This window comes from Phoca vitulina, unplaced genomic scaffold (assembly GCF_004348235.1).
Source record: "Phoca vitulina isolate PV1807 unplaced genomic scaffold, GSC_HSeal_1.0 scaffold20, whole genome shotgun sequence".
Lineage (NCBI taxonomy): Eukaryota > Metazoa > Chordata > Mammalia > Carnivora > Phocidae > Phoca > Phoca vitulina.
In genome coordinates, this window is record NW_022589723.1 from 28,548,555 (window position 1) to 28,569,954 (window position 21,400).

The window sequence follows — 21,400 nt, forward strand, 5'->3', positions numbered from 1 at the left end:
CTAGCCACGGGTCACTCAGAGATAACAAGAGTCCCATGACAATGATTTTTTTTTTCCTGAGGATGATTTTATGCTGAGAGACTCCACTCTGCTTAATGTAACTTTAAGCAATTTAATATTGAAAACATAGATTTATTGAAAATTATAAGAAAAAAAATGTGTTCCAGTGCCCAAAATTTCTTTCCCTGATGACGGGGTTGTGGGTACTTTCCTATTGGACAGCATTATGGCTCCTAAGAAAGTTCTTTCCTTGGTGATGGGGTTGTGGGTACTTTTCTGCATTCTGTAGCATTCTGGCTCCTCAGTGCCGATGCCTGAGTACTGAAGGTCTTTTACCTGCTGTTTGAAAACTAAGGCAAGGCCCCAGCTTCCTGTCTTGAGAAGCCCATCTAGAATTATATACCAGTTACAAATAAACTGAAATTTCTGTTTTTAAAGTAAATGTTCTGACACTTCAGTCTAACCTGAATGTGCTTTTCTAAATATCTGTTTTTAGGTTTAAGATGTGTTTGCGTTTCTTCTGCACAGTGGGGCAGTTCCTGGCATCACCCGCTGACCCAGTCTGTGAGGTGATACTAAGACTTGGTGTCTGTGAGGTCATGAAAAGGCTCGTAGGCTATTTATTTTTATACTTGGAGTAACTGTTTGAAATAGCTTAGGAGCTTGTGGACAAACCCTGTGTGGTGGAAGTGACAGAAAGACTTCTTTGGCTTTCCAAGGAGCTGGGATAATGTGAAGCAGTGATAGCAGATCAAACTACTATGGAGAACTAGAAGCTGAAACCACAAAGATGCCTCAGTGCCAGTGTCCTTGTGGAGGTGTTTCACCGTGAGCGAGCTTTCTAGATAACCTTGAAAGCTAATTAAACTAATTTTATTTAAAAGCTTTAGAAATCTATCTGAATAGTTCTTGAGCTGCTTTGAAAAAGTGTGCTAGAACAATGTTTTTCCTGATGATTCAGAATCCTCATCACTTCATGCTATTGTGGTGTATGGAGTAAATGATTCGAGTAGAATTCTGATCCTACAAAGCATGGCCCCAAGCCTCTTGTCTAGTCTGAGTGGTGACTCGTGGAGCTCTTTTAAGCTCCCTGGTGGTCATTGGTTGGTTCGCCCACTGTCATCTTGTCTGGCCTTGCTTGTCTGCTTAGTAGCTACTTACCTGGCAGTTGGGCCACTTGGCGAGCTTGTGGGAATTAGGCATATGTAATGATCAAAAGTTATGCGTTCAGGCAAGAGGGACTGGTTTACACCAGAAAGTGTGGAGGCTGTTGGGCAATCTCTTCATGTGCCAGAAGAAAATTTTAAAAACAGGTTCGGGGCGGGGGCGGGGAGGGCGCCTGGGTGGCTCAGTCGGTTGAGCGTCTGCCTTTGGCTCAGGTCATGATCCCAGGGTCCTGAGATCGAGTCCTGCGTTGGGCTCCCTGCTCAGTGGGGAGTCTGCTTCTCCCTCTCCCTCTGCCCCTCCTCCCACTCATACGCACACACTCTCTAATAAAAAAAAAAAAACGGGTTCTGGGTTGGTGACTGTGTCCTGGGGAGCTGGGATAGCCACGAGTGTCTCCTGCATCCGAGTATCCATCACTGGAGTGTGAGGTAATTCAGATGTCAAATGACCCCCAAAACCTGGTGACATGTTTTCCACAAAACTTTCTTACTAGCAGGATTTTTTCCTTACAGACGAGTTCTTTTTATGGATAAATAATACTCACCAATCCATTACATTTTAGGAAGGTTGAGGGTGCAGTATACAGAGGGCATGAAAATTGTTAAAAGAAATTTGGCAAAGCTTTTAAAGGAGTGGATATACTCAGGAGAGCTGTGTAAGGGTTATTGTTAAGCAGAGCGGAGATCTGTTGATGGGATGTAATGGAGTCTGAAGCCATTAATGATCAAGTGACCAGCGGAAGACAGAGGATTTGATTTTTGCTACTAGTGGCTTATTCAGACAGAATTACAGACGTGCCATGCTGACTTTATGAAAGATTCCAGGAATAACTTGACCAATTTCCGCCCCCCCCCCGGGCCTACATTCATATTTGCAATCTGTCTTTATGCTTCCTGGGACATTATTTTACTTATTACAAAAAAGGGAAGAGAGAAATAGCTTGGATAGGACTTGAAACCAGGCCTCCTTTAAGCAAACATATTTTGAAATTGAGAGAAAGGTGGTATGAAAGTGCCAACTAATTAAGTGTATTTGGCCAAAAGTTGCCATTCCTTACACATTGTTTCTCAAATTTTTTGGATATGACAATTCCAGTGAGAATAAGAATGAACGAATGTCCAAAATGGATGGCGGCCAGTGGTGGGTTGTTTTTGTTTTTTAATGTCTAACATGAATGCAACAGGATTTTCCTGGCCAAAACAGCCCCCAGACCACATGGGGGAACAAGTATTCATTGTCTCCAATGTGTTCAGTAGATAAGGCATTATGGCTGGCCTCCATACCACAAAACAAGGAGACCCCACTGTCATGGATTAAACAGGGGTCCAGTTGGGCAAGGGCGGTGTGACATACCTTTGGGTTGGTGGTGCCTAAATAGGTAGGCTCATAGTAGGTAAACCTAAAGCGAGGTAAGAAAAAAAGGGTTTTGTTGACTAAAATGCCCTCACAGTGGCCATGAAAGACCAGGGACATCTGCTGTGGTAATCTAGGGCCCCATCAGTACTGACTTGGAGTTTGAGGCACAATGTGAAATTCCTTGTTGAGGGAGCGCTGTTGGGAAAGGAATTTGTGCCTCAGTGGATTACCTTTTCCTTGCTATTTAATATGCATGCTCTTCTTGAGCAGTGAAAGATGCACAAGAAAGATAGCATTGTCTAAAACGTTCTCACAGGTGGCTCTTGGCCATCTTTACTGAATACACCCCGCCACAGTCCATATGTCAACACAATGTTGATGGTGAGATTCTGGTAACCTGAGGGGGCTTGCAGTCTTGCCAGAGCACTTCTGTTGCTCGCTAACGGTGCCACTGAAAAAGGCATGTCATGCAAGTTTGGAGTTTAGAAATAGTCTGCTTAAAGGTGCAATGGGCTGTGGGCCACATTACAGACCGTTCTAATGAGCAGAAGACAAATGATCCTTTGAATGAGATTGGGACAGGTAAGCCTCCCTCTGTGTACTGCTTAAATAAAGGAGGAGATTTTGTCTCTGTCCCTTGCTTTCATATGGCCTGAGGAAATGGGTTGGGCAATCTGGGCACACTCGGAGCTATCTACATCCCTTCTGTTCCCCCTTTGTCCTGAGCAGGTCACATGTGTCTCTCTTGGCCTGGGTTTGTCAAGCCTCCAGGGAAGGCTGGGGTGGATGGACATCCCTGACTGGCCATTGAGAACTTCCATCAATTCTGTTCCTTCTGGGCCTGAACTGAACAGGCTACCTTCCCACAAGGTTGCTGCTGGATACCACCTTTAGTTGTCCGGTTGGCTGTTCCAAAAATGAAGCTTGTACTCACGTGGCCCCAGAAAAACCTTAATTCCTGGTTGGAGCTTTTCATGATTCAGAATCGTAAGGCTGTGGCTTAGGAATGGCAGAAGTGACTTTAAGTGATCCTCAGGGAGGAAAAGACAGAGTTAGAGGGATACATTGACACGGATGTGAGTGGACCTCTGGAAGGTGGTTGTTTCTCTAATTGGATATAGTTATACCAGCAGGATTTTACAGGGGTAAAGGATTTTATGCTGTACCTAATGAAGGCTCACTGATCTTTAAATATTGTTAATTTTGAAAATCTGTTTTGAAGGAGTCTCATAAAGGCTTATGACTGATTTTTTTTTTTTTTTTTTTTGAGATGATTATTTCTCAGGTAGAGGACTAATGAGTGGGCATCATTTCCATAGAGGGTCAAGTACTAAGATGCTAGCAGAAAAGGAATTAAGCATAGTTTGGGCATAGTAGGGCCACTGGAGACCCAGCGTGACACGGGGCATGGCTTTGGGATCTTTATTGCTGTGTTCTGTCCTATGCCTACAGTGGGCCTGGTGGGAGGGCCCAGGGACAGGCAGCTGTGTCTTAAAGCACATGCTAGTCTAATGCATGAATTGGAGGGCCTTGACACAACTGTCTTCAGCTGAATGAAGCTTTATAGAATCTGGGGGCCTTACTCCTGATGACAAGGTGGCTACTTCCTTCTTACTTTCTTCTTAAAACAAAACAAACATTGTTTTTCTAGGGAAAGGCATTGTAGCTTGAATTTACCAAATTTGACAGCTTTTCTTAAATTCCTCCAAAACACGGAGTTGCCGAAACAAATGCTTCCTCTTGAGAGGATATGAATTTAGTTTTTAGGCTTTGAAGTTTCTAAGGAGGAAGCCTGTCTTCGACATTAACGGAAAAGCCATGGTTTAGGAGTCAGCCAGGATGGGAAACCTGTGCCAGCAACTAGTGTCCGTGCCTTGTGAGATAACAGGCTTATTACCTTAAACCAGGAATTTCAGAAAGGAATCAGCTGTATTTAGGACTCTAAAATTGGTTATCACAATGGTATCGATCCATAAAGACTCAGGTTGTATCATATGTTGCCTGGCTTCTGGCCCGTCTGTGGCTCTGCACCCAGGTTTGGAGATGGAATTCGGAGACATGAACATACAGGCATGCCGGGAGAACTGCCACTTGCAAAAAATGCAAGTCGGTGGGAAATACAGACGCTGGGTGATAAATGGTCTTGGACTTCTGTTTTTAGGTCACCTCTGCCTCCCTTCTTACTCTTGAATATTCGGTAACAATTTTGAGGCTACTTCCTTCATTTTAGTTGTCCTGGAGTCCAGAGATGGGCTGGAGGAAAACAATTTTGTCAAGTCCGGAAGGTTTTGACTTCACAGCTCTGTTGGCTGTGTTGTTAGTAAATACAGCTTAATGAGCTGGCCACTCTGACCCATACTGTCTGGGTTTATGTGGCCAGTTTTTGAACTCTGCTGCAACAGAGTAAACAAACACCCTCCATTGCAATTTAAAAAATTGTTACTTTTTAAATTTCAGAAGTAGTAGGTATTCACCGAAGATAATTTGTGAGGTGGAGAAAAATACAAGAGCATAAAAATTGCCCACTGAGAGTGAAACAAACAGGCTGACCCGCCTCGAAATTGACAGTGAATTCTCCATCTAAAGCACTAACATCTGAGCTAGCCATCCAGACACCTGGCATCAACAAGGACTTGGACCATATAACTCGGTATGGTTTATATTTGTTCGACACTGAGCTCGAATCGTCCACTTACTGAAACTTGGAGCACTGACTTCCCTACTTAATCCAAATGTGCTTCTATACATTGAGAAACTTCTTAAGTGATTAGTGGATTCACTCGATGCTACCACCCTCTAAAGCTCCTTAGGAAAGTGATTTTCTTTCTGTGGGGTGAAAAGGAAATTACAATGGCCACCCTCCTGTTTAGCCTTTTCCTTCTTGGAAATTCCCAGGCATCCTGGTGGCCATGTGCATACCCTTGGCTGTAATCTGTGGAGCTCCCATAGTATGCCCTGCCCTATTTCCTCTCCTGGCTCTTCTCCAGCTGAGGCCTTTCTAGAAAGGTTTTTTCCTTGCTTTGAATTTATTTTCATCTCCTTTTATTGGTTCCTTCTTCTCTGTCCTGTGAGTTGTCCAAGAACAAGGAAGAGTAAGGAAGCCTTTGCTTCTAAGAGCCAGGTGGACATCCTGTAGTGGGCCTCACACTGCTTTCCTAGTTGTTCTTCTCTCTTGACAACCTGCTTGGGTTTATGGTTTCCAGCAAGCTGTACAGTATCAAATACCCCAGGATCCGAATTGGGGAAAAGAATACCTGGTTTGGGTTCCACGTTTGCCTGTTTCTTGTTGATTTTTTTTTTTTTTTTTTTTTTAAGAGAGGGAGACCAGGGAGGGGCAGAGGGAGAGGGAGAATCTCAAGCAGACCCTGTGCTGAGCATGGAACCCAACCTGGGGCTCAATCTCAAAACCCTGAGATTATGACCTGAGCTGAAACCAAGAGTCAGACGCTTAACTGACTGAGCCATCCAAGTGCCCCTTGATCTGTTCACTTTTGAACCTTTTATTCATCAGTAGAATCCACTGCCTGTAAAGCTCATGAAATAACTGTAAAGTTGTAAATTCATTTGCAGAGATTTAGTGTTTACAACTCTTCTTGCTTTGTTGGCATACAAGGTAGTAGCTCTAGATTTCGTTTATGTTTAACTCTGATAGGCCCTTTAAGTAAATGGAGTTAGATGCTATATTTATGGATTGGAAGACTTAACATTGTTCAGATATCCTTCCCCCAAAGTGACCTAAATCAAAATCACAAAAGGGGATTTTAAAAAATTTACTAAGACCTCAACAAGCTGAATCTAAAATTTACAGGTAAATGCAAAGGACTCAAAGTAGCAAAAATAATTTTATAAAGAAAATCTAGCTGGAGGGCTTATTCTACCTGATTTCAAGGTTTACTCTAATGCAACAGATATCAGGACAGTGTGGTATTGGTGTCAGGCCAGACCTATTAGATCCGTGGAACAGGCTGGAGAGGTCCAGAAATGGACCCACACATACAAGGTGAACAGATTTTCATCAAAGGGGCCACAGTAATTAAGTGGAGAATGGGATGGGCTTTTCCACAAGGGATGCTGGAACAATTGGGTATCCATATGGAAGAAAGGCACCTTGATCCTTAGATTATAGGATATAACAAAAATTAACTCCAGATAGATGGTAGACTTAAAAACTCTGATATTCTTTCATGCTATTTGTTGTAATCAGCATGAGGGAGGAACGGTGTGCCAAGTGCTGAGAGGCTAATGAAGGAAGAAATGGTGTTTCTTTCTCATTTTTCCTGTACTCTGGACCACTGTTAACAAGGCCCTCTTTTGGTTGGGTAGTAACAAAACCAGAAAGCCACGTTTCTTGGTAGTACCTTCAGAGGATGGATTTTCCTTTTCCCACTTCTTCTCTTCCTCTTATTTTGCTAGTGAATCTTACTATAGCTTATGCACGATGCTCAGGAAAAGTTTTCTTTTTTCTTTTTTTCTTTTTTTTAAGTGGGCTCCAAGCCTAGCACAGAGCCCAGCATGGGGCTTGAACTCACGACTATGAGATTGAGACCTAAGCTGAGATCAAGAGTCAGATGCTTGGGCGCCTGGGTGGCTCAGTTGTTAAGCGTCTGCCTTCGGCTCAGGTCATGGTCCCAGGATCCTGGGATCGAGTCCCACATTGGGCTCCCTGCTCGGTGGGAAGCCTGCTTCTCCCTCTCCCCACTCCCCCTGCTTGTGTTCCCTCTCTCGCTGTGTCTCTCTCTGTCAAATAAATTTTTAAAAAATCTTAAAAAAAAAAAAGAGTCAGATGCTTAACCCACTGAGCCACCCAGGCACCCCTCAGGAAAAGTTATCTTAAACAAACATGTATTGAAATGTCCTAGGACATCTTGTCATTTAAACAATCCCGTGGCATGTTAGTAAGCAGGGAATCCTTCTGTTTAGCCAGTGTTCTTCCGGCAGCTCTATCCTGAGGTTGCACCCACTGGAGCCCTCCTGCCCTCTAACTGGGGTATGGGGAGCATGCTGGCGGGCAAGACTTGACTTAGCTCTGAGTCTCTTTGGTGAGTTTTCTGGAGGCCTCAAGCCGCAGCGCTTCCTGGACTTGTCATGACTATCATGTTGGCTCTGTCCCGTTGCACAGACCGTGTAAATGGTAGTTGAAACTTTATATCCGTGTCTTTCTTCCACATGCTGGGTTAAAGATTGCTTTGTGACATCAGTGGGGAGCCAAAGTAAGGAGTTCACCACGACCGATGGCCGAGGAAGGGTGAAAGGAGTTCTCCCCAAATCTGAGCTGTGATGTGCAGTGTGGAGCATCATCTGCCTCTGTGGAGCGGGGAGAGCTCTGTGCTTCGGGTAGTCTGAACTTGGTTCTGAGGTTCACTGAAGGTCATTGAAGGTCTTGAAGCCAATAACATGATGGCCAAGTGACAGATCGAGGATCATTATTTTGTTCTTCTAATTGAACACATATTCAGAGAGCATTTCCTTTTTGGCAGGCATTGTTCTAGTTGGGGGGGGGTGAGGGGGTGGGGGGGAACTATTTGGAGCAAGACCCATGAAGATCGGGCCCTAACGGAGTCCACGTTCTAGGAATGTAAAGGCTTCTCAGTACTTTCCTCACTTGTCTGTTTCTTGAAGCAATTGGCTCAAATCCAGCCAACCGTGATATCTCCTGGAGGAAGGGACCTCTCTGTCCTCTGAAATCATTTGTGTGCATTGTAGGCGCTAAGAGTATGACAGCTATTAAAGCACCTCATCTAGTGGCCATTTGCAAAAGGGCTTAGGCTACCCTCCAGGAAACGAGACATGTCACACTTTCTTTTTTTTTAAGGGTGGTAGGAGGAGGACCAGCCTCCCCAGAGGGTGCCATATGAGTGAGGAAATATCCCGAAAGTATTTATTGAGCAAATGTATGTTTGCATGGTATAACCACATGGATCCTATTACAAACATCCAGCTGATACCCAGCTCTTCAGAGTAACATTTTGAATTCCTAAGAACTGTGCTGAACCTAAGTAAGAGGAGAGCCCTCCTGCCAGCAGACCCTTTCATTTATTTCTGGAGTTCTTAGTAAGAAAGCTCTGCCAAAGGTTGGGGGAGTCTCTTTCTTTCTTTCTTTTTTAAAGATTTTATTCATTTATTTGAGAGAGCGAGCACGAGCAGCAGCAGGGGCAGAGGGAGAGGGAGACTCCCTGCTAAGCAGGGAGCCCGATGCGGGGCTCGATCCCAGGACCCTGGGATCATGACCTGAGCCAAAGGCAGACGCTCAACCATCTGAGTCACCCAGGCGCCCGATGGGGGGAGTCTTATATTGGCAATGTGTTTGAAACAGGTGACATTGTCTCCTGAGCTCTCTCTGGGGTCTTGGATGTTTTGATAGGCAGAAGCCGGCCTTCCTCTGTAGTTGGAAATACCTACCTACACGGCTTGGAAATGACACACTAGAGCCCCAAGTTAAAACAGCTGATTCCACTTCCATCGTAGAACAGAAAAACATCATTTTGAAATCCTGTGTGAGTAGAATGACATTCAGACAGGATATTAATCTTCCTAGAAATTACGCCAGGAAAGTAGAATGCTTCCTCTTAAGTCTCCCCCCTGTCCTGGCTTTTGGCTTGTGTATGTATTTGTCATTTGAGCATATATGTGAAATGAATGAACTACAAATTATCTTTTGTATTTATTGATGACAAATTATTAAATGTTGTCACTTGTTTTTAGCTTAAAAACACTTGCTGAGCTATGTGTAAGTGACTTAAGGGTTAGGAGGGAACTTAAAACCATTTAACTCAGTATATCCCGAAGAACTGATGCATGAATTGGTCTAAAAGTCAACATGGGAAAAAACAGATTTTCTATGAAGATAAATTTATTCAAATAATTGCCTTTTATAGAAAGACATATTATCCTTCCTACTCTTCAGGTTTTAAAATGGCTCTTTTTGATGAAATGATGGTGTAAGGTGGTTTTCTTAGGGGAGGACCTCAAAGACAAAGGCATCAATCAGCCCAGTTTGGGAAGGAGTGGAGATTTTCTGCTGTAGAATACCAAAGTCTGGTAATCACTCATCTAGTTGAAAACCCCGTTTGACCTTTCAGTTGTCCTCTTATTACCAAGTCTCCACTGAGTTGGGGTGTTGGCACTGGGAGCCCCCACCCCAAGGCTGGTCCTCCTTTCCCCAGCTATAGCTAAGGTTGGAGAATTAGTGTTCTGTGGAACTTTCATAACCTTAACTCGGCCAGATTCTTGGGAGCCATAGCACAAGTAAGGGGAGGAGATGCAGGGTGGGCTGTGGGTCAGCTGTTTGATTCCCGGGGCCAAAGCAGAAATGCCCATGAGCTTGAGTTAGTGCCACCACTTAATTGCATGGTAATTAAATGCTAACATGGTTGATCAGAGGAACTGTGTAATTGAAGCATAATAAAATGTGGCATGCTTAGTAAGCAATTGAGTTGTCTTCCCAAGGATGTAGCCTGCACTAGGCAGGAGAAGCATGGATGTCTTTAACAGACAAACCATGAGAGACGATGGACTCTGAGAAACAAACTGAGGGTTTTAGAGGGAGGGGAGGTGGGGGGATGGGTTAGCCCGGTGATGGGTATTAAGGAGGGCACGCACTGCATGGAGCACTGGGTGTTATACGAAAACAATGAATCGTGGATCACTACATCAAAAACTAATGATGTATTGTATGGTGACTAACATAACATAATAAAAAAAAACAAGTTGGGTTTTGTGTCTTTTTTTTTGCAGTTCTGCCCTTTTGTTTTCTAAGGAAGATAAATAAGGTATTTGTTTAAAGTAATGAATCCAACCCCATATTTATCATACCTGAAAACCAGATTCATAATTTTATTTATTTATTTATTTATTTAGATTTTATTTATTTATTTGACAGAGAGAGACACAGCGAGAGAGGGCACACAAGCAGGGGCAGTGGGAGAGGGAGAAGCAGGCCCCCCGCGGAGCAGGGAGCCTGATGCGGGGCTCAATCCCAGGACCCCGTGATCATGACCTGAGCCGAAGGCAGACGCTTAACAACTGAGCCACCCAGGCACCCCTGGATTCTTACTTTTATATGAAACTTCCCCATGTGTCATTGACCAAAAGGACCCCTGATGTGTGTGTGGGGGTTAGGGGACTGGTTTGCTGGGCTGCCTCCCACCTCGTGCCTGGGACGCCATCCATCTACTCTGCCTTTTACCGCTTGAGTTGCCTTGAGAGAGAGAGAGAGAGAGAGAGAAACCAGTGGCTTTGGATTCATTGTCCACATCCTTTTGTTTCCCAATCAGAAAAGGGAACATTAAGGCTGGGATTTGGTTAGGGACGTTAGTTTCAAATTAATTCTGTATTTAAAAATCTTTTTTTGTAAGCCATGTGAAACCAACTGTTCTTAATACATAGGAAAAATGTTAAGGTTGGAATCGTCCCAGTAGTCTGTATTTTGTCGTTCTTTTTGGTGTTGTCACTGGCAGCTTTCATTAAGCAGTTTCCAGAATGAGCTGGTAAGATGTGGTCCCAGAGCCCCCCATACGGCCTGTTGGAGTGTCCTGCTCATGACGGGTGCTGCCAGCTCTTCAGGGTCAGCACTGGGGATCCACCAGAGCACGTTCTCTGCTCAAGGGCCCGGGGGAGTGGGTTCAGAAGTACCAGCCCTGCGAGGTAGTGCCCCAGAGGGTGGGGCACACAGCTTCTGGGTCAGTCAGACTTGGGTGCCGCTTAGTGGCTTTGTGTCTTTGGGCAAATCAGTTAATCTCTTTGAGGTTCAGTTGCTTAAGCTGTAAAATGGATATTAATGCTTTCCTTAGGCAAGAGTTGAGATAATTAAGTTAATGAGGTGATCTAGAAAACGGTAGATGATGATTACATATGGGTAATACATGGATCTTGCCTGACACGTAGTAAGACACGACTTCTTTGAACCGGGCCCAGGACTTTGCATTTCACTGAAGTTGTAAATTGTGCTTGTTGTAATCTGGGGTTCCACATGGAACCTCTGTTCCTTTTTCCCCTTCATCTGTGCCTGATGATGTTTTGCTTGTCGCAGGCTGATGCTATGGTAGGGTGGCTTGCAGCTTGCTGCTGTAAGGTAGACGTGAGTACCTGGTCACCAAGAAATGTCCTCTCTTTCCCCCACTGGAGGCGTCCAGGCCCTTGAACAACTCTGACAATTAATAAGATGTGTATTCTGGACACACAAGAAGACCATATCTGGAGACTCCAAGTACGTGGTATAAAGTGACCCCATATGCTCTGCTTAGGTCCAGAAAAGTTAAGGGGTAAAAGTTACAGGGCACAGATCTTCTCTGGGCTTCGTGGGTCCAGATATATTGTATTTACAATTCTGAAGTATTTGGACGGTTCCTTCCCGCAACAGTAGTGGAAATCTTAATTTGCGCTGTCTTTCCTGCTTAGTCAGTGCTGGCCTTTTCCTTCCTTCTGCCCTTAGGAGTGACCTCCAGCCACTGACACTCTCTCCCTGAGCTTGTGCTGTGTGGATCACATGATGAAGCAGCTACTAGCAGCACTTGGTATCAGCAGTACATGAACGTGGCAAAAATACGGGCACTTGAGGAATCTGGTGGTCTGTTGCTTATGTTTAGGAATGTTCATGAGAATATAGGAATTACCCTGTATTTTGTCACAAAAGACCCAGCACCCAGCCCAGCCCCAAAAGAGTTGGGCTTGGCTCCAAACTGTGCATCGGAGGCTTGTGAAAATTTCTTGGAATTATTTTTTTCTTACTAATATTTGGATTTCACATTCCATCCCATAGCGCATTCTGTTTTAATGTAGAAATGGTATTTTTCTTCCCAAATACTTGAAGAGGATTGACTTGCCTGGAAAAGATGACACATTGATCCTGCAGCTCCCCTCCTTGCTGTGCACCCCTGCACACCCCCGTGCACCCCTGCACACGCCTGCAGGCACACCCCCTACCTGAAAAGCAGAGTCTGGTCTGCCACTGGCAGGAGGTTTTGTGGGAGGCTGTAGCCATAATTCCTGGAGTTTACCCCGAACTTTCAGGATTAACATTTCATGGATTGATCATTATGGAGTTTCTAGAGATTAATGTATCTAACTCAGGATGAGGCTATTTGTCTTCAAACTGGTCTTCTGAGCTAGAGTGAAATTAGAACCCTATTTTCCTAGATTTCTTTAGTGAAAACAAAAAAATAGGTCTTCGGATGGTCTCTTGGGATGTCTTTCTGAGAAGCCACCATCTTAATGTAGCAGTGACCCTGGTTGGTTTTGCAGCATCTGTGAGGAGCTCGGACTTACCTCCCTCCTTGTGGTGCCCTGGTTTCCAGTGTCTGGTCTTGGCTGATACCTGAAGGAATACTCTCTGTTGACTACCAAGTTCTTGTCCTGGGTCAGAACTAGAGGCAGAGAAGTAGGAAGTTAGTACTGTTGGGCTGACTTGTACACATTTGCTGCATCACACACCCATCTGGCCCCTCGATGTGCTTGTCTACCTGTTAGTAGGCGTAGGTGTGTACCTCGTTCCCCAAAGCCCAGCTTCTGTGAATCTTCCTTTGCGGAGCCTCTTCTGGTCCACTTAATACCTGCTTTCAGGTGGGAGGTTGTATCTTGCTTGCCTGAGCTTCTGTGACATGTTGTCTCACCACAGTGCTGGTTTCCTTTTGCTTTGTCATAGAGCTGTGTTCCAAGGGGTGGATTTCCTTCATCTTTGGCGGGGGGTGGGGGTTGGGGTGCGGGGGAGGGAGTGCACCTGGTAGCCATGTAGACCTGGGTTTACTTCTCCTGATCCTGAGCTCGGCCCTTGGGCAAGTCCATGAGCACTCCAGTGGCCCGGCCCCATCAGTGAAGTGGCCCATCGCTCTTTTCTTGTGGGGTGGTCTTAGGAATGAAAGCGTGGTGTAACAGACACATAAGGGGTCTGATGAAGTGCTGGTAACATGGGAAGCATGTGATAAATGCCAGTTCTTTGCTTAGTGTCCAATGCAAATAGGGCCTGGAAGAAACTCTGTGTGAAATTGGTGCTCAGTAAATACTGAAGAGCAAACCCTCCTAGAACCTGGTATTTTGCAGCTACAGGTTAAAGTGGCATAGAAGCCTTACCCAGCCTGTTGGAGCTCTGACTGGCTCTCTTTCCCTGATGTTTGTCTTTACTAGGAGCAAAGAATGTTCCAGATCTCTTACGTGTTAACTCCGCCGACAACTGAAACAAAAGAGAGAAGGACAACCCCTTCTTAGGGAGTGGGCAGAAATTCCAATTTCAATTTACCTATGATTTTGAGAACCTACCTTTCCACTTTCTTATTCAGTCTATACTCATAGCACACACAATGACTTGCCCTTCTTCCTCCTGTCACAAATCTCTTGAAGGCTATTAGCCTGATACACACACAGCTCCAACTTTTTCTTAGTTCTTTGCAGTAATTCATTTCCCAGGGGCTCTTTATGAGAGCAGAACTTTTGAATAGACTATGCATGAGGTTGTGACCAATTCCATTATGTCAGTAGTGTTATGGAAAAAAAAATAAAACTTCATCCATTGTGTCAATGAACTATAATTCTGTTTAAAAGGTCAAATGTGTGATGCCTTCGAGAAAGCTCCCCAGTGGTCTCCCTTGGGAAGTATGTATGATATGTTGGGAACAAAGTTTTAATGTGGCATTTCTTTTCCTCAAAGATCTTTGATAACTTGTGTTAGATGAAGTTCTTTAAGAGTGGTCATTAATTCCGAGTAGTCATTAGCCTGTAACTGCAATCTGCCCTTCAGGGACCATTGCAGAGATTGTAGCTGTTGCGCATCTGCATTTGACAGAAGGAAGAAGACCGACCTCGTACGGGTCAGTTTGGTGTATTATTTCAAATCAGGGAAATTTTCTGTCAGGCGGTGATTGTAATTGAAGTGTTAAAGACTTGGGGAGGGGTAAGTTGCATTTAATCTCTCAGCAGCCTTTAGAGTGAGCATTCGACAGATACTGTCACTAAATAACTGACATTGCTACTGAGAAGCGTTAAGTCAGTTGCTGTCTTTGTCCTTTTGGGGTGCAGAATTAACAAACTGGGGACACACAAACTTTGCCTAAAGGAAGTGAATCAGCAATATGCATTTTTCTTAAAGACCAGGGGAAGCAGAAAGGTAAGATTGGAACGTTGTGCGGGCAGGAGCTGGTGTGCAAGAGCACGTGTGATTTCAACCCCCCCCCTCCCCCTACCTGTTGAACTCAAGGTCTGAGGCCCATCCTAATGCTAATATTTTATCACTGGTACTTCTCAGAGTTTTGTGATCTTCTACTTAAATCGGTATGGTAGGTAGCTGTCCCCAGCCATCCCTGCTCCCCTCCCCAATATAATTTTAATCCCTGCCAAAAGGAAATGAATTGCATTAGTTAGCTATTGTGAACTTTAGTTCAGCAGTGTCTGTGAGATTCATCCATGTCTTTGTTAGTATCAAAAGTTTGTTCATCTTTGGGGCACCTGGGTGGCTCAGTCGTTAAGCGCCTGCCTTCGGCTCAGGTCATGATCCCAGGGTCCTGGGATCGAGCCCCGCATCGGGCTCCCTGCTCAATGGGAAGCCTGCTTCTCCCTCTCCCGCACCCCTGTTTGTGCTCCCTCTCTCACTGTCTCTCTCTCTCTCTCTCTCTCTGTCAAATAAATAAAATAAAAATCTTAAAAAAAAAAAAAAAAAGTTCATCTTTGTTGCAGGAGGGTAACCCATGGTGTGAATATACTGTGATCGATCCATTTTACTGCCAGTGGAAATTGTTGTAGTTTCCAGATTTTTGGCTATGCTAAAGAGCCAGTGATCTGTGGTCCTTGTTTGCTGGTGTACCTGTGCATGTGAATTATTCTTTCCCCTTTTCTTTGAGAGAGGACTACTGCAGGGTCCTATTTGTCCAGTTGAGTTAAGTTTCTGATGAGTAATCTCACTTAAGAAGGGGATGCCAGAGGTTTGCAAGATGGTTCGTTGTGCAGATGTTAGCCTTAGGCTTGTCTGTGTAGACATGCTACCAATGACTAAATGATAAGTATTCCAGAGAAAACAGCCATAGGGTTTCTGATTTTCTAATTTTATCTTAATTTTCACTGCCCTGTGTACATGTTTGTGTTCTTCTGTCAGACTCCCGTGAATTCTTTTTGGCAGTGGAGAGATGGTAAAATAGAAGCAAATCCAGCAGGACATAGCTGTGTTCCTCCCACAGGCACTCATTGCCTTTCCTTCATGTGTGTCGGTTTTGTCTCATACCAGCTGCACTTGCACTTTGTCCCTCCCATGCAGTGCCTGACTCGAACCCATGCTGGTCTCCTCCCTTTCCAGCCAGGTCCTGAGTGGGGGAAGGGAGCTCTGCCATGACAGGACTGTGGCTCAGAGGCGGCCAGCAGTTGTGTAGGCGAATCCCCAAACTGAAGACCTGAGAATTGGACTGTGCCTTGTGGGTTATCTAGTCCAACCAGCTCTTTTTGCAGATAAGACACAGGTTTAGACAGGTAAAGTGACTTGTCCAAGTAGAACCCATGTTTTACTCTGTTCCAGGTGCACCTTGTCTTCTATTACTTACTGACCGAAGGTAAGGTGGTATTGAAAGAGGGCTTGATGCGCTCCTAATTGATTATTGGTTTTGCCAAATGAGAGCTTTCATTGTATATTGTCTTGCTGAAAAATCTTTTTTTTTTTTAAAGATTTTATTTATTTATTTGTCAGAGAGAGAGAGCGAGCACAAGCAGGGGGAGTGGCAGGCGGAGGGAGAAGCAGGCTCCCCGCTGAGCAGGGAGCCCGATGTAGGACTCGATCCCAGGACCCCGGGATCATGACCTGAGCCGAAGGCAGATGCTTAGCCGACTGAGCCACCCAGGTGTCCCCTTTTTTTTTTTTTACTTGAACTGTATAGTTAACATACGGTGTGACAGTTTCAGGTGTCCAATACAATGATTCAACAATGCTATGCGTTACTCAGTGTTCATCATGATAAGTGTACTCTGAATCCCCTTCACCTGTTTCACTCATACCCTACCCACTTCCCCTATGTAACCATCAGTTCTCTGGAGTTAGTCTATTTCTAGGTTTGTGTCTCTCTCCTTTGTTTTCCTTTGCTCATTTGTTTCTTAAATTCCACATATGAGTGAAATCATATGGTATTTGTCTTTCTCTGACTTATTTCGCTTAGCATAATACTCCCTAGCTCCATCCATGTCTTTGCAAATGGCAAGATTTCATTCTTTCTATGGCTGAGTAATAATCCAGTGTGTGTGTGTGTGTGTGTGTGTGTGTGTACGTACCACATCTTCTTTATCCATTCATCTATCGATGGACACTTGGACTGTTTCCATATCTTGGCTATTGTAAATAATGCTGCAATAAACATAGGGTTGCATGTATCCCTTTGAGTTAATGTTCTTGTATTCTTGGGTAAATACCCAGTAGTGCAATTATTGGATCATAAGGTAGTTCCATTTTTAATTTTTTGAGGAAACTCCATACTGTTTTCCACAGTGGCTGCACCAGTTTGCATTCCCACCAATAATGCACAAGGTTCTTTTTTCTCCAAATCCTGGCCAACACCTGTTGTTTCTTGTGTTTCTGACTTTAGCCATTCTGACAGGTGTGAGGTGATCTCTCATTGTAGTTTTGATTTGTATTTCCCTGAAGATGAGTGATGTTGAGCATCTTTTCGTGTGTCTGTTTGCCATCTGTAATGAAATGAGAGCTTTTAAATTGGGTTCAGAATAATGTGTGATTTTTCCATTCTCTCCTCTGGGCAAATGACACACAGCATCCTGCCCTCTTGGGTTTATGTTCTCAGTGTTTTCCTGTGGGTTGTACATTTATTTTGGTCCTACTCACATTATGTGAACATCTAGTTAAGAGTTTTGCTGCTTTTCCTGAAGAATTCTAAATTTCACTCGAGATTGGCTTTGACTATCAACAAGATAAAATTGGCCTGTCCGATGAGGGAAGACATTCACTGCACAGAGCTGTTGATGACCTATGGTTATCTCCCTTCCTTTGATTTCAACTTTGGGTGCGTGCTTGCTTGTAGACAGCTGCGACAATCTGGCTTTCTCCTCCTGCCTCTTATTTCTCCCCCTGATTAAAGGCCGGGTGTCCTTCTGCCTTCCATGTCATCAGTCCCTGCCTGTCTGGCTGATTGGACAGAAGCTCTGGCAGGCAAGTGATCCATCCTATTACTACTCATTTGCCTTACACGATGTAATCATTCTGACTAGCTGTGCCTAGCATCCTTTTGATAGCAGAAAGCTTTTGAGCTTTTTATGTGAAATTGTAGATAGGCAGTGAGGTAAGCAATTATGTGATAAGGAGGAAGAACTGTATTTTCAGAAACTTGGTCCTGAGTTTTATTGCAAAGGTGTGGAATAGAGAAGGAGGGAACCCGTGGGTTTCATGTGGACCATCAAATGATGGTATTGCTCTAGGATGCTGGAGCTTGGAAGACAGTGTGGAGCCACCCCTCCCATTCACCATGTGGGCAGCTCCTCACTGGTACTGTTTCATTAGAGATCAGTGAAGGCCAGTGAGTGAGCTAGTCAGAGTGTGGTGGAGGGTGGATGGTAGAGGTGGCTGTTTCTACAGCCAAGGGCATCTAGAGCTTATGTTACTAACTTGGAGTATAATGACCTTCCTCCTCCTCCTGTTCTGTACCTTCAGTGTCCCCCATTCACTGTCTCCCACCCCCATTGCTGTGTCTGGCCTTACCTCTTGTAATTTTTCTGTCTAGCTTTACTGCGCTGAAGGCTCAGCCCTCTCCATTTGTCCGTTGTTTTGTTTTGTTTTGTTTTGTGTTGTTTTTTTGAACACCCTAAACTGCTCTCAGTGGGAAATCACTGTAAAGTCTGAAGTATTCTATTTGGAATAAAATGGGAGGTTTCAATGTTTTTATTTGAAAAATGACTGTTGAATCCGTGTAGAAACAAAGATACCACAAGCAAAAATGTTCTTGTTTTCCTTTTGTCAATTTATTAGGGGTTGTGGTTGTTTACCCCTCCCCCGTTCTGTAGGGCCCTGGAGAAAAATGAGGTGGTGATTGGTGTTTTGTAATGAATCTGACTAATTATTTCCCACTCCAACGTTTTAATTTTGTGCCTATTCACTTTTTAGCAAAAATAACTTTTCCCTGGAGGTTGTTGGGAGATTTTACTTATATTCTAATTTGGTTAAAGACTCAAACATACTGCTAGCATTATTATGAGAAAAGTAGGAGCTTCTTGTCTTAGCAAATTTCCTACTGTGAAAAACAAACAAACATGTTAACTCTTCTTTGGGACCTACTGATTTGATGATAAAAGGGTTGACTGGACATGTTGAGCAAATGTGTCCTTTTTTCTTGTTGTTGGAATTATCATGAGAGACTCCACAGCCTTCTCCTGGGTTTCGTACATACGTACTTCATTTTCCTGCGCATAGTACTTGACCTTGAGCTATTGAAGCCTCTGTTTCCAGCTTCATCTGGAAAATGGGAGTGATGATTTTCCCTATCCATGAGGTTGCTGTGTGAGTGAGAGTGGTACACAGGGCACTTATATTGGCCTAGCACATAGTGAATACTCATCACATGCCCTCCTTTGAGTTGCTTGTGTGTCTAAGGCAGGAAGGCATATAGGGCTTGGTGGAGGTTGGAGGAGCATGGCTGTTTGAAGACAAATAGAATCGGGTTCAGATTTCAGGTCACTAGCTAGCATACGATACTGGGTAAGAGCTGAAACTTGTCTGAGCCTCAGGTTCTTAAACAACATTCTTAACATTCCTGTCTGCCTCATGAGAGTGTTTTGAGGACCCATTGGGATAATGCATGCAAAAGTATGGTGCACAGTAGAGAGCCACTGTGACTGTTGCCTTCTTAGTGTGGGATAGAAGTATAATGACGGAAGAATACATACTAGTTGAGATTTATTGAGCACTTGTGCCACACTAAGTTCTAAGTAGGGTTAGAAGTGTTGCTTAAGCTTCATAAAGATTTCCAGAGGTAGTTACTCCTCATATTCCCATCTTACAGATAAACTGAGGCATTAAATGGTGAAGGAACTTGGCCAAGGTCATAGAGCTGTAAGTGGCAGAGCCCACAGTATTGACCACAGCTGGGCCAGTATAACCCTGTTAAACCCTTTTCTCCTGACTTTGCTTTTTACATAACAGAAGACATCACTGCAACACTTGAGGTGGCTGGCCTAGCACCCTTGGGTGGGGAAAGTATTTCTCACTTACATTTGTAAATATCTCCTAAATATTAACAGGAACCAAGTGAAGGAGGTTTTGGCCTGGGCCCCGTTGGTTTTTCTGTCACTGCTCACACCCTTATTTTAAGCTGCTTCCCTAGTGGCTCATTAAATGAGACACTGAGGGAATTTGCTTCCTGTGCCTTTTCAATTTAAGTCATTAGCAAGAGATGATGATAGCATATTAAATAAGCTTAACCTTGGAAGTTCTGCCTCTCTGCAAGATGGAGAATTGGAAATGAAGGACTCCAGGATTCTTCTGTCTTCATAGGCTGACTGATGGAGGGTACGCCCGCTGCTAGGCGTGGGCCAGAAAGCAAAAGTGATGGGGGAGGCGGGAGAAGAAAGTGGGTCCCGTCAGGGGCACAGACTATAATTTGTTGCAGCTAATTTGTTTGATGGTTGAAAACTATAAAACTGGCTGTAGAATTTTTAATAAAGTGTAGTTTCTGGAAGGGAGTGTGTTATGCATATGTGAAGTTAGAATAGTATTTCCAAGCAAATAATCTTAAAGTTCCTGAAGTCTTTCAGTTACTGTCTAAAAAAGGAGGAAAAAAAGTTTGAGCCAAGAACGGAGGAATATATGCCATCTTTTTTGGGGTATCTGAAATCTTTACCATGGTAGAATTATATGTCTCCCCAAATTGTGTTCATTAATTGTCCCTTCCGAAGAGAAATGGCACATGTCTAGCTCTTGGCTTTTTGGAAGAACCTGAAATTTCCCCCCGAAGTTTGTTGAAGGTACAAGAGCTGAGTAGGTTACGTATGCACAAACGTATGTGTATATGCAGTGCTCACACAGACTTCCTAAAGTGGCTTAAGAGAAAATGACCCTCAAAGCTTCCATCTTGAATGAACAGGGACATAGAATTGTGTATAGCTTTTATTTCTACCCCTCTGTCGGCAGTGGGACAATAAATCCAATCTTTCTTTAACATGAATTGTAGCCACAGTGCAGGGACCAAGGAAGTGGATGGAAAGGTGACCATATGTGTTAAGTGGGAAAAGGAGCATCAAGTTGTGCATTTAAGAGATTCAGGATCACTCACTTAGTAGTTTATTTAAAAGTAAGTCAGTTGTAGAAGTTGAACTTACTAGGGGGGTGCAGGGCATGTATTTGGATGAACAACCTGCCGTTCTGAGCCCGTCTTTGTTCATAACGTGCATTAGAAATGCCCACCTCGTGGAGAAGGTGTAAAGAAGCTGCTGGACTGATAGAGGTGAAGAGTTCGAATTGGAACCGACATACCACAAGTGTTCAGTTAGTGGTAGTTGCCATTTGTATGGAAAATGCTTGAAGTCACATTGGTCAAATTGTTTACTGGAGTTACTTTCGTAGAGGTGGGGAACAGGGACGGAATTCGGTTTGGATTTGTTCCACCGGCGTGTTATACCTTAAATAGCTGGAAAATCAGAAAGATGGAAAAAAAAAAATCTGAGGGAGACAGGATGATTCATAAAGTAATCTCTTCGATGGCTTTCTTTTCACTCTTACTAGGTGAGTTGGTTGTCGAACACTGACCTCTGTGCTCCGGAGCCGAAATATGTTAAATGAAGATAGAGTTGGGGATAAAGAAGAACAATAACTTTATTGCTTTGCCGGGCAAAGGAGGCTGCAGCAGGCTATGGCCTTCAAAACTGCAAGTCGGTCCCGGGGGGGGGGGGGGGGGGGGGGGGGGGGGGGGGGGGGGGG

The 21,400-nt window shown here is 44.1% G+C and overlaps 1 protein-coding gene across 13 annotated transcripts in view; it reads left to right on the forward strand.

The window, feature by feature from the left end:
- The window catches only part of TLN2 (talin 2), a 421,358-nt gene that overhangs the window by 86,571 nt on the left and 313,387 nt on the right, over positions 1 to 21,400 (forward strand). For 10 of the 13 annotated variants that reach the window (XM_032417152.1, XM_032417149.1, XM_032417150.1 and 7 more), the window contains one exon: positions 21,206 to 21,351. The exons of the other annotated variants lie outside the window; for them this stretch is intronic. The gene's annotated coding sequence lies outside the window, so the exon portion shown is untranslated. The remainder of the gene's footprint in view (positions 1 to 21,205; positions 21,352 to 21,400) is intronic. 13 annotated transcript variants of the gene reach the window in all.